General features: G+C 52.7%; 1 long non-coding RNA gene and 1 pseudogene across 1 annotated transcript; both read right to left on the bottom strand.

Moving 5' to 3' along the window:
- Positions 1 to 4,670: 4,670 nt before the first annotated feature.
- On the bottom strand, positions 4,671 to 11,646 carry LOC120601481 (uncharacterized). Its single transcript, XR_005652447.1, has 3 exons — positions 11,636 to 11,646; positions 11,043 to 11,044; positions 4,671 to 4,799 (listed from the first exon to the last, which is right to left on the bottom strand). It is a non-coding gene; the product is annotated as an uncharacterized LOC120601481 (long non-coding RNA).
- A 4,305-nt stretch (positions 11,647 to 15,951) lies between these two features.
- Positions 15,952 to 16,070, bottom strand: LOC120601588 (uncharacterized; annotated as a pseudogene).
- Between the last annotated feature and the right edge of the window lie 223 nt (positions 16,071 to 16,293).

Raw genomic sequence — 16,293 nt, 5'->3', positions numbered from 1 at the left:
CACCTGAACACCAGATTGACCTCTTGGGTCGATTTTAAAAATCTGAGGCTGACAGCTCCCACTTGGGATTCTGTGGGGGAATCCCCAGGTCGCTGATGGGCACGCAAGCCCAGGAAGGCACCGTGGAAAAATCTAGCAAAGTTGCCAACACCTTTACCCTTTGACACCCTAATCCAATTTGTAGGGATTTACCCCAGAGCTCTACCTACCCGCACAGAAAACCAGACGCCTGCAGCGACTCGCTGTGGTGCTGTTTCTAACACCAAAAGTCTGGGAACAACCCAAACGCACACCTGTAGGACAGATCCTAGACCTGCAACTCCGAATAAACAGGGACACATCCGCACGGTGCAATTCTAGGTGATCGTAAAAGAAATGAATGGAAGAGGACGTTCTCTGTGCTGACAGGAAAACCCCTCGGGATACACTAAGGAAGAAAAGAAAGTTAGGATGGGACGATATATATATTTAGTTATCAATATATACATTTACCTTCATTTATAAAAACCCTAGAAAGACACACAAGATACTAATAAAATCGGTCGCATTGTCTTAGTCTCTTCCAGCAGCTGGAACAAAGTACCACACACCGGGTGGCTTAAAAACAGAAGTTTATTGCTCACCGTTCTGGAAGCCGGAGTTCCAAGGTGCCATCTTCCGGGTCATAGACTTCTGAAATGTGGCTGTGTCCTCATATGTCTGAGGGGCGAGGGATCTGTCTGGACCCTTATAAGGGCGTTAATCCTGAGGTGGAGGGTGAAGGGTGGAGGCTCCGCCCTCGTAACATAAGCCCCTCCCAAAGCCCCGCCTCCGACTACCAGCCCAGTCTGTCTTTTCATTGTCAGATCCTGTGCTGCCCTTCATGGGCACTAGGCTGTGTGTGTTGAGTGACTGAGTGACCGACAGCTTAGGGCATGCGAATTCCAAATTACATCTTCTCCTCATACCCTCCCTCAGCCCACCTTGTCGGTGTTTGTCCCTTCGCTTTAATCGTGACTTCGGCCATTCCCTTGGCAAGACAGCGCCGCCTCCCCGCCTAATGAGATGGCGAGAGAACCCGAGCCTCACCCTTGAGAGAGCAGCCCCCCAAACCCCAGAGACTGCGCTTTCCTCTCTCACGAGCTCCGGGTCCCTGGCGATCCTCACAGGTGACCACTTTCCAACCCCCTCCCCTCTATCCCTGGCGTCTGCCTCCCAGCATATCTCTCGTTGCTCCTCCTTGCTGTAAGCGTGATGCACGCCCCAGAGCGTGACGGACCAAGGAAACAAAGGTGAAGAAGATACAGCCCCATCCTTGAGACGTCCATGGTCAGGCGGGGGAGACAGGCCACCGAGACTGTGCACTGCAGCCTCAGGGGGCTACGCTGCAGCCCTCAGATGGTCGTCTTGTTTTAAAGACCAGAAGTCTGGTCTGACCCTAGGCCTGCAAGTGGCCCCAAGTAATGTCATCCCAGCGTGGCCTTTGTGAACACGTTCGCCACCAGTTCGTGTGTCACCCAGCATTCTCGAGTGTGCAGCATCCAGCGGGGGGAAAGTAGCCCCATCGTCAGGCCCCCTCAGGTGAACAGAGCGTGTCCCCACCCAAGCCTCTGCCCTGACTCAAGATGGGGAGGCCCCGGGACCCTCATGACCAGCCTGCCTGATCCTCTAAAACATAGGTGCCCCCGAGAAGCCCCACATCCAGTCAGAGGGTCCGGCCCACCCAGCCGGCCAAGGGACCAGAACTTCCTGACAGTGACTTCCCAGCTGGGCCTAAAGTTGCCATAAAGAGAACAAGGGCGCCATGGCCGGAGGAGCCAGCAAGGAGGGCACCAAACACAAAACCCTAGGGTTCTCGTTGGCTCGCCAAGACCATGCTGGTGGCCCTTGCCTTCACCTCCGTGCTGCCCTGTGGACCGCGTCTCTACTGCCAGCCCCTCTGCCTCTGGGGCCCTCAAACCTTCCCCCTCGCCTTACACACCCTCCAGAACCAGCCAGCTGTCCTTTCTAACATGTCACAGCTCTCAGCTTATCCCCGGCCCAGACGCTTGGCCTGCTGGGGACTACTGTCCACCAGCCCCGGCAACAGAATTTGTGGGCCCCAAATGAAAATGCAGGCTCCTGGCTCAAAAGTTAAGAATTTCAAGACGATGATGACAGAGAGTTAAACTGAGCGCAGAGCCCCCCAGACAAGGCCACATGCCCACGTGGCCAGTCTCTGTGCCTGCACCCACAGTTCACCCCGGCCATTCCCCAGAGCGGCAGGCTGCTTCCTGGGCTGTTTTAGCAGTGACGTAACATGTGATCTTCAAAGCATTTCCGCCTTTCTAAAGGAAATAAATATGTATTAAGTCACTATGCCCGTCGCCATACTATTTCAACGGAACCGAAGCATATGCAAAACGTAGCAATGACACACTTCACCCTAAGTTACCATGGGAGTGAACTTTTTTTGCTAAAAAGACATGACTAGGTTAAGGTTTTTCTCAAGAGGAGGTTCCTCAGGGACTAATCCTAAACTCCGAGCCAGCGACAGCACATATATTAATCGTCTCATTAATCTCGCCTCTTAAATTTGCTCTGCTCTTCCGGTCAGGGCGAGATGTTTGTAATTCGTCCCCGCACGTGTGATAAGTGACCTGCTCTTCCGCACTGCGTGATCCTCCATCCTGGAGCCACTTGCAAATCCACATCCCATCCTCTCACATTTCTAATACATATTTTTAAAAGATGGATAAAACTAAACATGACCAGCAATCACACTCTTGGGCATTTAGCAAACCGACGGTCACACGGAGGCCTGTACGCTGACGTTCACGGCAGATTTATTCATAATAGCGGACAGGAAACGACCCAAATGTCTCTCAGCGGAGAAGCCATTGAACAAGCTCTGGTACGAGCGAGCACCAGTCAGCAGTGAAAAGGAACAGACAGCCGAGACAGGCAACAGCCCACGTGGACCGCAACAAGCATCACGCTTAGTGCGGAGAAGAAGTCGGTCGCAAACGATAACATCCAGGATGAGTTCATTCAGACGGCGGGAGTGAAGTGGGGGGTGTGAACGGGAGAGGCGGGTGATAGGGCGATTCTTGATCTTGAATGCAGTGGTGGTCACACAAGTCTACACCGCAGATTACATGGTGGAAACTGAGCAACTTCTGTAGTCGAGTTAACGGTAGTGTACCAATGTCAAGGTGCTGGTTGTGATGTCGTACCACAGCTACATAAGATGTTCCCATTGGGGAAATCGGGGCGAGGGGTCTTTGGACTCTTGGTGCTACTTCTGCTATCCATAGCGAGTTTATAATTATTTCAAAATAAAAGCCTTTGAAAAAATATACACATACGAAGCCTCATGCATAGGATAGTAAAACTCGTGTTTCTTTTCCAGGCTCCTTATGCATTTATCCGTAAAGTGTTTGAAAAAGGTACCAAACTCACAGAAACAGAGGATAGAGTGGTGGTTGCCAGCGGGGGCGGGGGTGGGGTGGGAATTGGAGGTTAGGAGTGAAGGTGGCGTGGAGGTTGGAAAAATAGGCAAAGGGAGTCGAAAGGCACAAACTTCCAGTTATGAGATGGACGAGTTCCGGGGAAGTGCCCCGCAGCATGGTGACTGCAGCTAACAACACTGTATTACATATTTGAAAGTTGCTAGGGGGGTAAATCTTAAAAGGTCCTATCACAAGGAAAAAAATGTAACTGTGTGAGGAGGTGGATATTAACTAAACTTATTGTGGTGATCGCTTTGCAATATATACATGTCTTGAATCATCACGTCATACACCTAAAACGAATACAATGTTGTATGTCAGTTACATCTCAATAAAACTGGGGGAAATTAACACTTAAAAAAAAAGAAAGAAATGAACAAATCTTGCCGTGGGGACACTGCACCAACTTTCAACTTCCAAATTCAAGAGCTGGATCATAAGAACAAAACACTGCATCTAAGTCATCCAGCAATGACTATTTTACTAAAAATAACAAAGACCATGCAGAAGGAAAGAGAGAAAAAAGCATTATTAAAATCTCAGGCATCGAATAACCATATCTTATAAGAACACATAGAAATTCAAAGGTATGTGTCAAATTTAAAAAGGAGGCTCAGACTGCTCCTATGCTTGTTTCCTCATCGTCCCCGTGCCCTGCCCTAACCGGGGCTTTCCCGGCCCGGCCCGGCCCGCCCGGAAGACCGACTCGGTCCCGGCTCCCCTTTTTAGCTTCTCTGGCGCGAAGAGCGCGGAATTTTCCCGGCGCCGGCGCCCTCTGGGCGCTAGGTGGCGCCGCTGCGCTCCTGCGACGCCCGCGCGGAAGGTTCGCGCCAGAACCAAGGCTCCGGGGCTGTCCCGCTGTTCGCGCCACTGGGTCTCACTCAGTGCGGGGTTCAGACACGTGCACCTGGCGAGGGCTGGGAGGGATGGAAGGCTGCAGACCGAGTGGCCAGAGGCCTGCCTTCCTGCAGGACGTGTCTTCTCCAAAGCCCCAGGTATTGACATGTTTTTTTTGTTTTTTTTTAAACATAGCAAATAGGTTTTATTTGTCAGCAGAAAAGTCTGAATTTTAAACAGATTGGTGAACTGGGGGCTCGTATCCATCAGCTCATTCAGCTTCAGCACCCGTCTCGTCCCCAGTAGCTTCTCTAGAACTGCCACCCTCACCAGGAAGCTCCATGAGTTTTCCCAGCTCACACGTGGGCTTCTTCAGCATTTCGATTTTTCTAACAAAGACATCATGGAGAGGGTAAATTGATTGGCAAGCCTTTTCTATGTCTTTTCCAGTGCTATCTGGAATCAATTTATTGACCACTTCTTTCAAGTCATCTGTCCGCACCTCTCGGGTCATTATTTCTATCACCTTCTTTCAGATTTGGGGGACCTGTCGATGCTGAGCCTAAGAGGTCTTCTGGATCTGATCGTTGCGTTTTTTAGTAAAACCAACACAGAACAGACGAAGCAAATAACCATCGGTAGTTCTGACATCAACATGAGCTTCAGTCAGGGTCTGCCATTTTTTGTCCATGGAGCACATTTTGTCATGGGTAAGACCCATGCCATGGAAATTAGGCAGTTTTTGCCCTGAACATCGTCAGGAGTGAGCTTGAATTTCCTAAATGCAGCTTCATCATTCCGCAGATCAGCTAGGCTCGCTCCACAAACACGACCCTTGAGAACACCAGATGCCATTTGGGTTTCTCGAGTTCTCGCGATCGGCGTCTTCCCAATATTTCTTACACTGAACATACCCTCAGACCAATCATTCTTAGAAAGTAGGTCAACCACTTCCTTCTTGGCTCCCTTTTTGGCCGCCTTTCCTAAGGCGCGTGTTCCTGCCGACCGCCACGGTGCCGCTCAGGGAGCCAAAAGGCGGTATTGACATGTTTTATCTGTGTTTCCCTCCCCTGCTTCCTCCTGCCCTCTCTACGTCTCCAACTCCAGGGGCCCTGAGACGGTGCCTTCACCGTCTCTTCCCAAACCTCCTGGGTTGTCTCTGGCCTCCCGGTGGTTCGATTCTGAAGGAAAACGACAAGCAACAGGTTTGCGGGAAAGAGCACCCACCAGAACGTGCCGACGCTTCTCTTATTAGCGAGGAAAGCACGGTTTGTCGGATTCGTGATCTGGGTTCCGTCGATTAATCTCCTCTGTCGAAGTAACAGAGCCACCTCCAGCCAGCTCAAGCGTAAAGGGAGAAAGTCCTGTCAGGGCCGGCTCAGGCTTAACTATGGCCGTAACAAGAGAGGACGGGATGGCGGGGCCATGGGCTTGCCGTGAACTGACTGGGGGTCTGGGCTCAGCACGCGCATCGCCCATCTCGCTGGTCCGGGTAGCATACCCAGGCACCGTGACGGGGATCACAGAGGTGGCTTTAAGAAGTGACAGGTGCAACCCTCTGCAGCCACCCAAGATGAGTGGGCCACAGCGGCGCGCTTGGGTGCCAAACTGAGTAGGTTAACATAGGACGATGAAACACGGAGAATGCACGTCAGAGGAGAAGCCGGCCTGGCTCCCCAACTTTCCCCAGACTTTCTCCCCTGTTCTCGAAGAGGACACATCCGGAGAGAAAGAATCAGCCCCAGATGCAGCTCTCCTCCCCCTCCCCCACGCCTGGGAATGGAGAGCTTAGTGGTTCCCACCTGGGCCTCGGCCCCGCCTTCCCTTCCTGTCCTTTATCATCATCCGGCCACCCTGGGGGGGGCGGGGGAGGCAGCACAGCACCCCCGTCATCATTCTCTTCTCCCCCTTCCAAGCATCCAGCTGGTGGGACACTCGGAGACTCGAGTTTGGCTTTAGAGGAGGCACCCAGGGCAGCCCCCTATTATCTTCCCTTAAAGGGAAGCCGTGTGGGGCCCCTCAGCAGGCTAGGGACCCTCCCCACAAACCCCCAACACTCCACTGGCCTGGCTTGTGCTTGCCGCTGCTCCTGGTTCTCTCTTTCTTACCTAGGGACTCACGGAAAGCTGTGCCTGTGGTTTGGGTCAGGATCCTGCTGGACCCCCTGGTGTCCAAGGGACGTTGATTAAGCAAACAAACGTTTGATCGTGCTTAATATTCCACAGGCCTGTTTGAAGAGCTTTTATTTTTACGGCAATAAGACGATGACTGTTAAACCTTTCATCTTAACGCCAGGAAGACAAACATTCCAGGCGTTGGGCAAAGCACTATTATAACGACTGATACAGTATTTAAAATCTTAATGATTTTTCTAATTTTTAAATTAGCTGAACATTGTTTCAAGTAATGTCGAAACGACTAAAACATAAAAGATTGTGAATGTCCGTAAAAGGAAAAGGGAAGTAGCAAATCTTTCAGCATTAGGGGGAAAAAGGTTAGTCGATCAGTAGACAATAACTCTGTGTAAAGAGAAGCCAGGAAATGTATTTGTTTTGAAACATTTTACTTTAAACGTGCTTTAAACATTACTTTCTTCTTCCGATCATATTTTCCTTTAGGTAAGAGGAGTGTCTTCAACATTAGCTAGTGCACCTATTAAGAGCATCGCACACCCTAACGTCATTTCTACTATCTGGAATATTCTATCATTAACCTGTAGGTTAACAAAAAGAAAAGGAAGGAAGGAAGGAAGGAAGGAAGGAAGGAAGAAGGAAGGAAGGAAGGAAGGAAGGAAGGAAGTGAAGGAAGGAAGGAAGGAAGGAAGGAAGGAAGGAAGGAAGGAAGGAAGGAAAGAGAGAGAGAGAAAAAAGAAAGAAAGAAAGAAAAGAAAGAAAGAAAGAAAAGAAAGAAAGAAAGAAAGAAAGAAAGAAAGAAAGAAAAAGAAAGGAAGGAAGGAAGAAAGGAAGGAAGGAAAGAAGCAAGTGACCCCCCCCACACACACACACTTACAACTCTATAATAAAAAAATAAACAACTCAATTAAAACTGGACAAAGCCTTCGAACACACGTTCCTCCTAAGAAGGGACGATAAACACACAAAAGATGTTCAGCATCATTAGTCACTGGAGAAATGCAAATCAAAACCACAAAGATACTGCTTCACTTTCCCTAGGAAGGCCACGCTCCAACAGGCAGACGGCCGCAAGCGAGCACGTGCGGAGTCGGCGTCCGTTTCCGGTGGGAACGCAAAACGGTGCGGCCTTTCTCTGCTCACGGTGCATCCGGTGGATCCGTGACTTCCTACGGCTAGAGAGGGCTGGGGAGAAGCGGGGTGATTCCTACCGGTTTCAGGGTTTCTTTATCGGGTTAACTGGGTTCATAAAAATGTTCTAAAATTCAGTGTGGCGATGGTTGCGCAATTCTATAAATGTATTAAAAACCACAGATTTGTATAGTTTAGATGAATGATGTTACATGTGAATTATATTTCCATTAAAAAGAAAAGGGAGGGAGGGAGGGGACCCTTTTGCTCCGGGGACAAGCATTCCAGCAAACCCTCTTCATTATTTCTTACATCCTTCCACGGGATCCAGAATTCGGAATAATTTATGCCCCCAAGTCACAAAGAGACCTGCTCCCACGCTGGCATTCCTGGCTGTGATCCACGAATCATCCCTGTCAACCAGAGAGAGAGGTGTGTGGATGAGCGCTCAGCCCCGATGACCTGGCTGCCCGCCACCAGGCCGAGGGGCCAGTATCGGTGGCCCCGGCAAGAGGCTCTGGATGGGCAGGGCAGGGCAGGGCAGGTCACCGCGTGAGCAGCGTATTGCTGAGAAGTCACTGACCACATTCAGACCTGACCCTGAACCTGAGCAGATGTCAGGCTCCTCGCCTTTAGGGCAGCTAATTTAAAAGAAGGATGAGAAACAGGCAATGACAATCGAACAGGACTTTCTCAGTGTCCATGAGTCTTCCCGAAAGCCCAGAGCCGAAAACATCAAGCACACAATACCGCGTGTGCTGTGAGCCTTAGAATCCCGTGAGCCGCCTTCACATCTCTGAGCATCACAGGCCCCGAGGCCCAGCCATGAGCGCCCCGTTCTCTGCAGATATGACACCCGCCCATCGGGACGGGGTCCTCACCCAGCTCCCTGTACTACACTCCGAGACCTCAGCCTAGGGGTTTCACTTCCCGGGACCAAGGGCCACACTGGCAGGGCCAGTTTTCCTCAGTCCCCCTCCCCACCCTGCCTGGTGGCCCCCTGGAGCCTTCCCAGGGGGTGGCAAGAGTAGAAGGTAGACCCTGCCCACCCCCAGGCAGGACCCTGGGACCAGGCGTCCCACTGACCTGAAAGGAAGATCTTTGAATTGAATCATGGATGATAGATGAGGATTTAACTTCACTTGACAGGCTGTTTAATACCTGAGCCTAATGTAGCACTGGTGGTGGCATCTGCAGAGAGAGAGACCCACATGGACATGGGTATCCGGACAAGGACCCTGGGGTACTATGTCCAGAGACCCACGGAGTCAGGGGCCTGGCAGCTGGGGTGATGGGGGATGGCCAGGCATCCCAGATGTAGGGAAAACGTCCAGCTCATAAGCAGGGGACAGAGGGAGGATGAGGTGCTCCCTGACCCAGGGGCCAGGCTCACCAGTGGAAGTGTCCCCCTGCCCTGTCTGTGGGCCCGTTTGTCCGCAGCTGGGGGTAACGAGGCAGAAAGGGTCTCAGGACAGCTTGAGCGGTAGCAAATGGAAAAGGGAGAACCTGCATCTGGCCCATGGCCGACAGCCACATTGGCCCCCAGGAAATAAAACCAACAGTGCTCAGACAATGCCAGGTGGTCCAGACCCACCGTCACGGTGGGGTTAAACCCCAGGAGGAGGCCCTGACCACCCCTTGGGGGTCGTGCCAATGCACCTGGGTCACGGGTAGTCCTGTAACTTGCCTCCCGCGTGGCCAGCCTGGCTCCATCCTCTGGCAGCTCACAGACCCCAGAACACAGAGGCAGTGACAGGGACGCTCCGGGCTGCCCTGACATCTTCGTGTTTGGTGCTGGGTTGAGGACGAGCCAGGAGGACAAACCTTGCTATACAGACCCCGGCCCCCTCCCCGCTGGAGGCTCAGACCCTGGGGGGCAGCAGTTGGTCCTATGCGTCTCCCGAGGAGGACAGGGCAGAAATTCCACCTCCCGGTCCTGCTGGAAGAATGCAGGCGACACTCCCGTGCCAGGCTTGGCAGAGCCGCTCGAGTGTGGGGGGCGGGGGTGCGGGACAGCGGCAGAAAAGAGCAGCTCAGGGCTGGGCTCTGAGAAGGAAGAGACACCCAGACCCACCCGACCTTCTTTACAGGGGACCACGAAGACCCCTGAGGGAAATCAGGAGATTTACAGCCCCCCACACACACCCCCTACGGCCCAGGGCTTCCTCCCCCAGGGAGAGCAAAATGTTTGCTTGTTTGTGGCACCTGCTTCCCAGGTGGAGATGCACGTGAAGGCTGAGAGCAGCTTTGCATAAAGAGCAGGAAGCTCGAAAATCTAGGCAAAGAAGAACTTGCTGCTCCTAGAGGCCTTTTGTGAGGGGTCAAGTGCAGGCAGCCCTCCACACGGAGACGGAGCGGGGACAGAGCCCCCAGACCACCTAGCCTGGGCAGCACATAGATACCCTTCGTGTCAATTTAAGTATAAAAAGGATAAATTATGAAGCCAGGGCCTCCCCACCGTCTGGCTTCTCATTCCAAGGAAACAGGACTCGAACCCCAGTGGCCGGGGCAAGGGGACAGCTTGGCCTGGCCCCAGCTCTGGGAGAGGCATCAAGGACAGGCATCAAGCCACTTCTCAGTAACATCCGCCTCCCCACACACATACACCGCGGATAGGCGGGCGTCCCATTTCCGCACTGGAGTAGAAGCTGGAGAAGTCACCTTCCCCCCACCCTTGTTACCCGTACTTCTCCCCCAAAGCCTCGGCCATGTCGCTTCGTGACTCGGGGCCATGCTAACCACAAAGACTGCAGCGGGGACACAACATCAGGGCGGAAAGGTCGTCCAGCCACCTGAGGCACCGAGTGGAGGTCAGACAGAGAAGGCGGGCACCAGTCACACACCGCCAGCGGCCGTCTGGGTGTACACCTGCGTGCCCAGGTGCCAAGGGTCTTTCTGCCAATCTCTAGAATGTCTAAAACTCCAAGGTTGCTTCTTGCAATTCCGAACTCTGCTTTCGACATTGTCGGCCGTGTCGGGTTTGCACCTGTGATCAGCAGAAGGCAGCATTGACCAGCCTGCTCGCCCAGGCTGCTTTGCCTGCAGCTCAAACGCACACACAGCCCACACACATCCGTTGGTTCCGGCAGCTGCCAGACCAGGCTCCCTGGGTGATCGTTCCCTCCTCGAGGCCGTGACTCGTCCCCTCCCTTCTCTCCCCGCCTGACTTGCTCTGAGACCAGCGTCTGCAGAATGAGAGGTCAGTGGAATCCTTCCTTAAGCTCAGAAGTTTTCAACCTGAGTGGAGGGAGCACGGCCAGCTGAGGTAGCTGGAAACAGCCCCCAGCTGGTTTGGAGAGGCTCGGGACAGTGGGGGATTCCTGGGGTTCTCAGAGGACCACGGACATTCAGGACTCTGGAGAACTCATACCATCGTGAGCTGAGCTGACGGATGACTTGGGGCCGGGGTCACATCAGCACACCGGGGTTCAGATCTCTGGGAAAAGCCATATAGCCCAGGAGAACACCTGACTTCTACCTACATGCGGCACCTTCGTTGAAAGGACTGCTGTGTGCCTTGTGGCCACCAGGTGGCGCAGCACACCTGAGCCGTCAGCGCCATCCGGCGCCTGCGTTTCGTGGGTACCCACCCCAGAGACAGACACAGCAGAGCCTAGAAATGCTCTCAGGTGCCAGGCTGTAGCTTGACCAAATGTTGCAGAGTCATAGTTTTCATTTGGACTAAGTTCAGCTGAATGTAACAGAAAAACAAAACAGCGGCTTCAATAAGAGAGAAGTTTTATTAGTTTCCAGGTGAAAAGCAGCCAGCGGCTGGTATAGGAGCTCCATGAAGGTGTCCCAGACACAGCCTCGTCCCTCTTCACTGCAGCCACCTAGAATGTGGCCCTCAGCTTCCTAGTCCAAAGTGACTGCTAGCGCTCCGGCCATCACATCTGAATACCAGGCTGTAGGATGGAGGAAGGGAGAAAAAGGCATGGCCCCACACTCTAAGGAGCATTCAGAGTTCAGATGTCACTTTTACCTACAAGTCATGGGCCGCAGAGAGTGGCTGGAGGCCTGAGTCTTTTACCTGAGCATTGCTAACCCCAAAGAAGTTCAGGGTACAGTTCGGAAGAAGAGTAAGAGAAAGGAGAGGAAGCCATGTGGGCACTCCCCGCGTCCCACCCAGCTGCCCCCTCTCTTTACGCTGCAGCCCAACTTCTTAATGCTTCTCGAACCCATTCCACCTTTCCTGTCCTGCATGACCTCCTGCTCGTCACCTCAGCTCCTGGCGGTCGGACAGAGAAGGGCCCGCAGCGCCATCGCAGCTCCTCCAGACCACCTGCTTCCAATCAAGCCATCCCCCTCCTGACGAAGGCCTCAGCAGCTCCCCCACTGCCCCTGGGGGAAACCTGAACTCTTGAACACAGTCTGTCAAGGCCAGGCCTTCGGGACAGGTAACAGTAAAGGCGTTGGCACGTGCAGCCCGCCCGTCCTTTCCAGGGGGGCTGACCTCGTGGGTTGCCTTGACATTTGCTCAGTTTCGGCGGTGTCTCCCAGCTCTGGACCACAGTCCCTCCGTGTGCCCACGCCTCGGCGGGAAGCCCTGAGCCTGAGGAAATGACTGGACGTTGTGGTGGGAACGCAGAGGCAGCCCCTCCTCTCCCTGGTGGCCCGTGCTACGGAAGAGCCATCAAGCTCTGAGCGGGAGCTGCCAGCCCATTGGGAAGGCAGCGGGGCGAGGAGGGCGGGCGCTGCTGGCTCAGGCCAGGACGCAGTGCCGACCTTGAGATCCACTCCCCGGCGACGGGGCCCTCTGCAGGGCAGGGTGCCACGCCATCTGTGACAGTGCAAGCTGGCCACGGTGACAGCCAGGAGGGTGCGTTTGGGAGGAACGGGAGCGGAGGCACAGAGACCATTTAAAACTCTGAAAACATTCATGCGAGAGATGATGAGACACGAAATCAGGGCAAGGGTGGGAGAGTTAGAACCGGGGCAGATTCCAGAACAATCCGGGAGGCGGATGATGGGATGTAGGGAAGGGAGGGAAGGGAGCAGCTTACGAGGCTTCGAGCTGGGGTGTGGGGATGGCAGACAGGGACCCAGGAGGGACGGGGAGGAGGAGGGTGTCAGGGCCATGGGCACACGGAGATGCAGACAGACAGACAGACAGAGACAGACACAGGGCGCTGAGACCGAGGGCTCGGGGCAGGTAGGGCAGGCGCTGGCCCTCGGGGAGACGCCTCTGTCACAGTGTCTTCACATGCCACCTTCTCAGAGCCTCTCGTTTTAGATCCTCTTCACCACGAACATCTGCCGTGTGTGTAAATCAGGACTTTTCTGCTTCCGAGTGATGCAAGCCCAGTCTGATCAAGGCTAAGGAAAATGAGACCTGCTTAGAGAGCTGTCTGGGGGCCGCTCCCAGTGCGGGCGGGTTGAAGGACAGGCCCGGGACAAGGAGGCGCCCACGGGGCCTTCGAGAGCACCTGGCCCCCCGCAGGACTGGCCCGGGCCTGGGCTCTGGGCTGAAAATGTCCTCATCTGGGGGGAGGTCTCCATGCGTGGCCCGGGCCTGAGAGGGGGTGATTCTGTCCCCAGAGCCAGCTTGCAAACTCCCCGGAAGGACACTGCAGGCCGGGGACTGATGGACCACAGGTGCTGGGCAGGATCTACAAAAACTTTGCAGCTCAGACTCTGCCTCTTGGTTGGAGTGGGGAAGAATGTTCCAGGCACCAGGCACCGGGAAAGCAGAGGGCGGGCCCTGAAGTCAGATGGGCTCCTGCTGCAGCCCCAACCCACTGGCCACCCGACCACGACCCGACCAGGACGGGACGGGACACGGGACAGGACAGGACCACGCCTCTCCCCTTCTCGTCTCCTTCCATTGCTCCTCTCTCTCTCTCTCTCTCCTTCCCCCCCTTCCTCTCCCTTCTCCCTCCCCACCCGTTGCCCCCCTCCCTCTGACCCCCACGTCGTCCATTGGTCCAGCCCCAGCGAGTGAGCCCCGCCTCTCTCGACCTGGCGTCGCGCTCGCTCTGCTTTTTTAGCCATTTTCCTCTGGACTTCGAGGCCTTCGCACACTTGCCACGTTTTTGTTCCTCCACGATGCTTCATGTCCCCGTGGTCACCTATGCCCGGAGCTAAACAGAACGTCATCTAGACAGGGTCCGGCCAGCGCCATCGCCTCCCGTCCCGGGCACTCTGCTTCTGCTGAGGCAGCCCAAGAGAGCAGCGCTAGCCTTCTTGGCAGCCCGGTCGTGGCTGAGTCACACTGAGTTTCTGTTTCCATAAAACATGCCTTAAGAGATTATAAAAGCAATCATGTGCTCATTAGAGAAAAATTTGAAAACAGAAACATGTAAAGGAGGCCATTAAAATATAACCGATAATCCCTCGTTTCAATATATTTCTCTTTGATCTTTTACTTTTGCAGCTTTAAAAACATTTTTAAACAAATGTTGGTTTAGTTTGTCTACAGCTCTCACTGAACCTTCTATTAAAAGCATTCTGCATAGCGTTAAAAATTCTGCCACACTTTCCACGCGCCAGTGACATTCCCCATATGGGTGACTAACACGATGCCTGACAGTCACTACTCTCTGCTAAACACGCTTCCGGAAGGCTTCGTCTGACATCCCACCACGTGCCCTCCCCGCCCGGCAGGTAGAGACTGTTACTTCCCCCGTTTTGCAAATGAGGAAACTGAGGCTTAGAGAAGGTAAATACCTTGTCGGAGTCACACAGTAGTGAGTGGCAGGTCCCAGTTTTGAACCCGAGACAGCCTGATTCGCGACCTGTGTTCTCTCCATGCCACCCTCCCGTCGGCACACCAACCACACGGGCGTGCCCCGGCGAGTCTGTGTGTAACAGGAAGACATCGCCACTCTCCGCGTGGGCCAAGCTACGTCCCTCCAGGACGGGGGTGAAGGATGCTCCCCGTATCCATATATGTGATTATATACGTATATCCTACACGTAAAACACCATTTAACCTTAAAAACTCTTAAGTCATGAAGTTGCAGTATGAAACGGACGTCGAAATGTGGCCATGCTTATGGGCTGGGAGAATGGGCATGGACAGCCCTTCGTGGCCCAGAGTCACGGAGAAATTCCGGAAGCTAGAATTTGAAGAGAACCGCCTCAGCTTTTAAAGCTTGTGTATCCAAACCCACAGCAAACATTACACCTGATGGGGAAACTTTAGAAACTTTCCCATTAAGATGGGCAATAAGGTATTAGCACTGCCATTACGTAACAAAGAACCAGCCGATATTATAAGACAAGAAAAAGAAATGAAGCATAGGATTTGGAAGGAAAGAGGCAAACATGTCATTATTTGCAGATAATATGATGAGCTACATGGAGATTTGAACAAATTACTGGAACTAACAAAAGGGTTGTTGAACAGTTGTAAAATCAACTTACGAAAATCAATAACACTTTCTCTGAACCACAACCACCACGTAGGGTACGTAACAGAAAACAGGACGCCGTAAGAGCAACGAAAGCTATGAAATATCCGAAAATGTAGGAAACAATGCATCACCCTCAACGGGAAATTTTTACCTTCTATGCAACGAGTTAAAAGATCTGAGAAAATGTCCCGTGTTGTTGGATGGGACAACTTAATATAAAAAATGTCACTTCCGCCCAAGTATTATCACGATTGGAATTCTAATGGATTCCAACTGCATTTCTTTGAGGAACTCAAACGCATTCTAAAATTTAATAAGGAAGAGTAAAATTTCCCAAATTACGAAGATAATCTCAGGACGGAAAAGGGCAGAGGAATCTATCTTATCAGATGGGGAGACATGCTCCAAGGCCGCAGTAATAAAACTGTAAAATGCCGGCATCATAAACCAAAACAGAGGCCTCAGATATCGACTCCTGTATATACGAGAGTCTGGTTCATGAGAGAGAAGTCACCACAGGTCAGTGTAGAAAGAAGAACCTGGTTAGCAAATGACGGTTGGGGACACTAGTTCTTGGTACTGGGGTGAGGGCTAGGCTCCTACTGTATACCCTTAGCAAAGGCGAGATCTAAATGAGAAAGATATAAAATTAAGAGGGAAAATAGTGCAATAATTAGTTTGATACCTGAGGCTGAATTCAGGGAAGATTTCATAAACGAGACTTTTCCCTCTTCAGGAGCCAGACATAAAAGATGAGGACGTTGAAAGCAACTGCACATACAGGAAACTAGAAGGTGGTGATACTGTGCTCGCTTCGGCAGCACGTGTACCCGAAGGTGGGGATGCACGCCCAAGGGAAGGCTCAGAAAATGCCAGAGAGGACACTGAGTTTGCACCTCGGGCTGATCCCTGGCACACAGACAGCTCCGACAGTAAAAAATAAAGAATAAAATAACGAAAAACAGCAAACCGTAGTGGGGCACGGGGAGGGGGGGCGGGGCTGCCGGAGGTTCCAAAAAAAAAAAAAGCCTACAGCACCTAGTATTTCAAGGTGGTCTCCCATTCAAGTACTAACCAGGCCCGACCCCGCTTAGCTTCTGAGATCAGACGAGATCGGGCACGTTCACGGTGGCATGGCCGTGAAAACAACTTCTTAAAGACGCTTGAAGAACCAAAGAACTCCTGAAACTCACCCATCAAAAAACAGACGACCCGATTCGAAACCGGGTGAAGGACTTGAATAGACATTTGTCCAAAGAAGAAATGTGAATGGCCAATAAGCGCATGACGAGATACTCAACATCGGTAGGGAAAGGCAAATCGAAACTCCGATGAGATACCACCCCATACCCACTAGAAAAAAAAAGC

Source organism: Pteropus medius, unplaced genomic scaffold (genome assembly GCF_902729225.1).
Source record: "Pteropus medius unplaced genomic scaffold, Ma_sr-lr_union100, whole genome shotgun sequence".
NCBI classification, from domain to species: Eukaryota; Metazoa; Chordata; class Mammalia; order Chiroptera; family Pteropodidae; genus Pteropus; species Pteropus medius.
The sequence above is the reverse complement of the archived record's forward strand: the minus strand, read 5'-3'. Positions and strand labels throughout refer to the sequence as shown.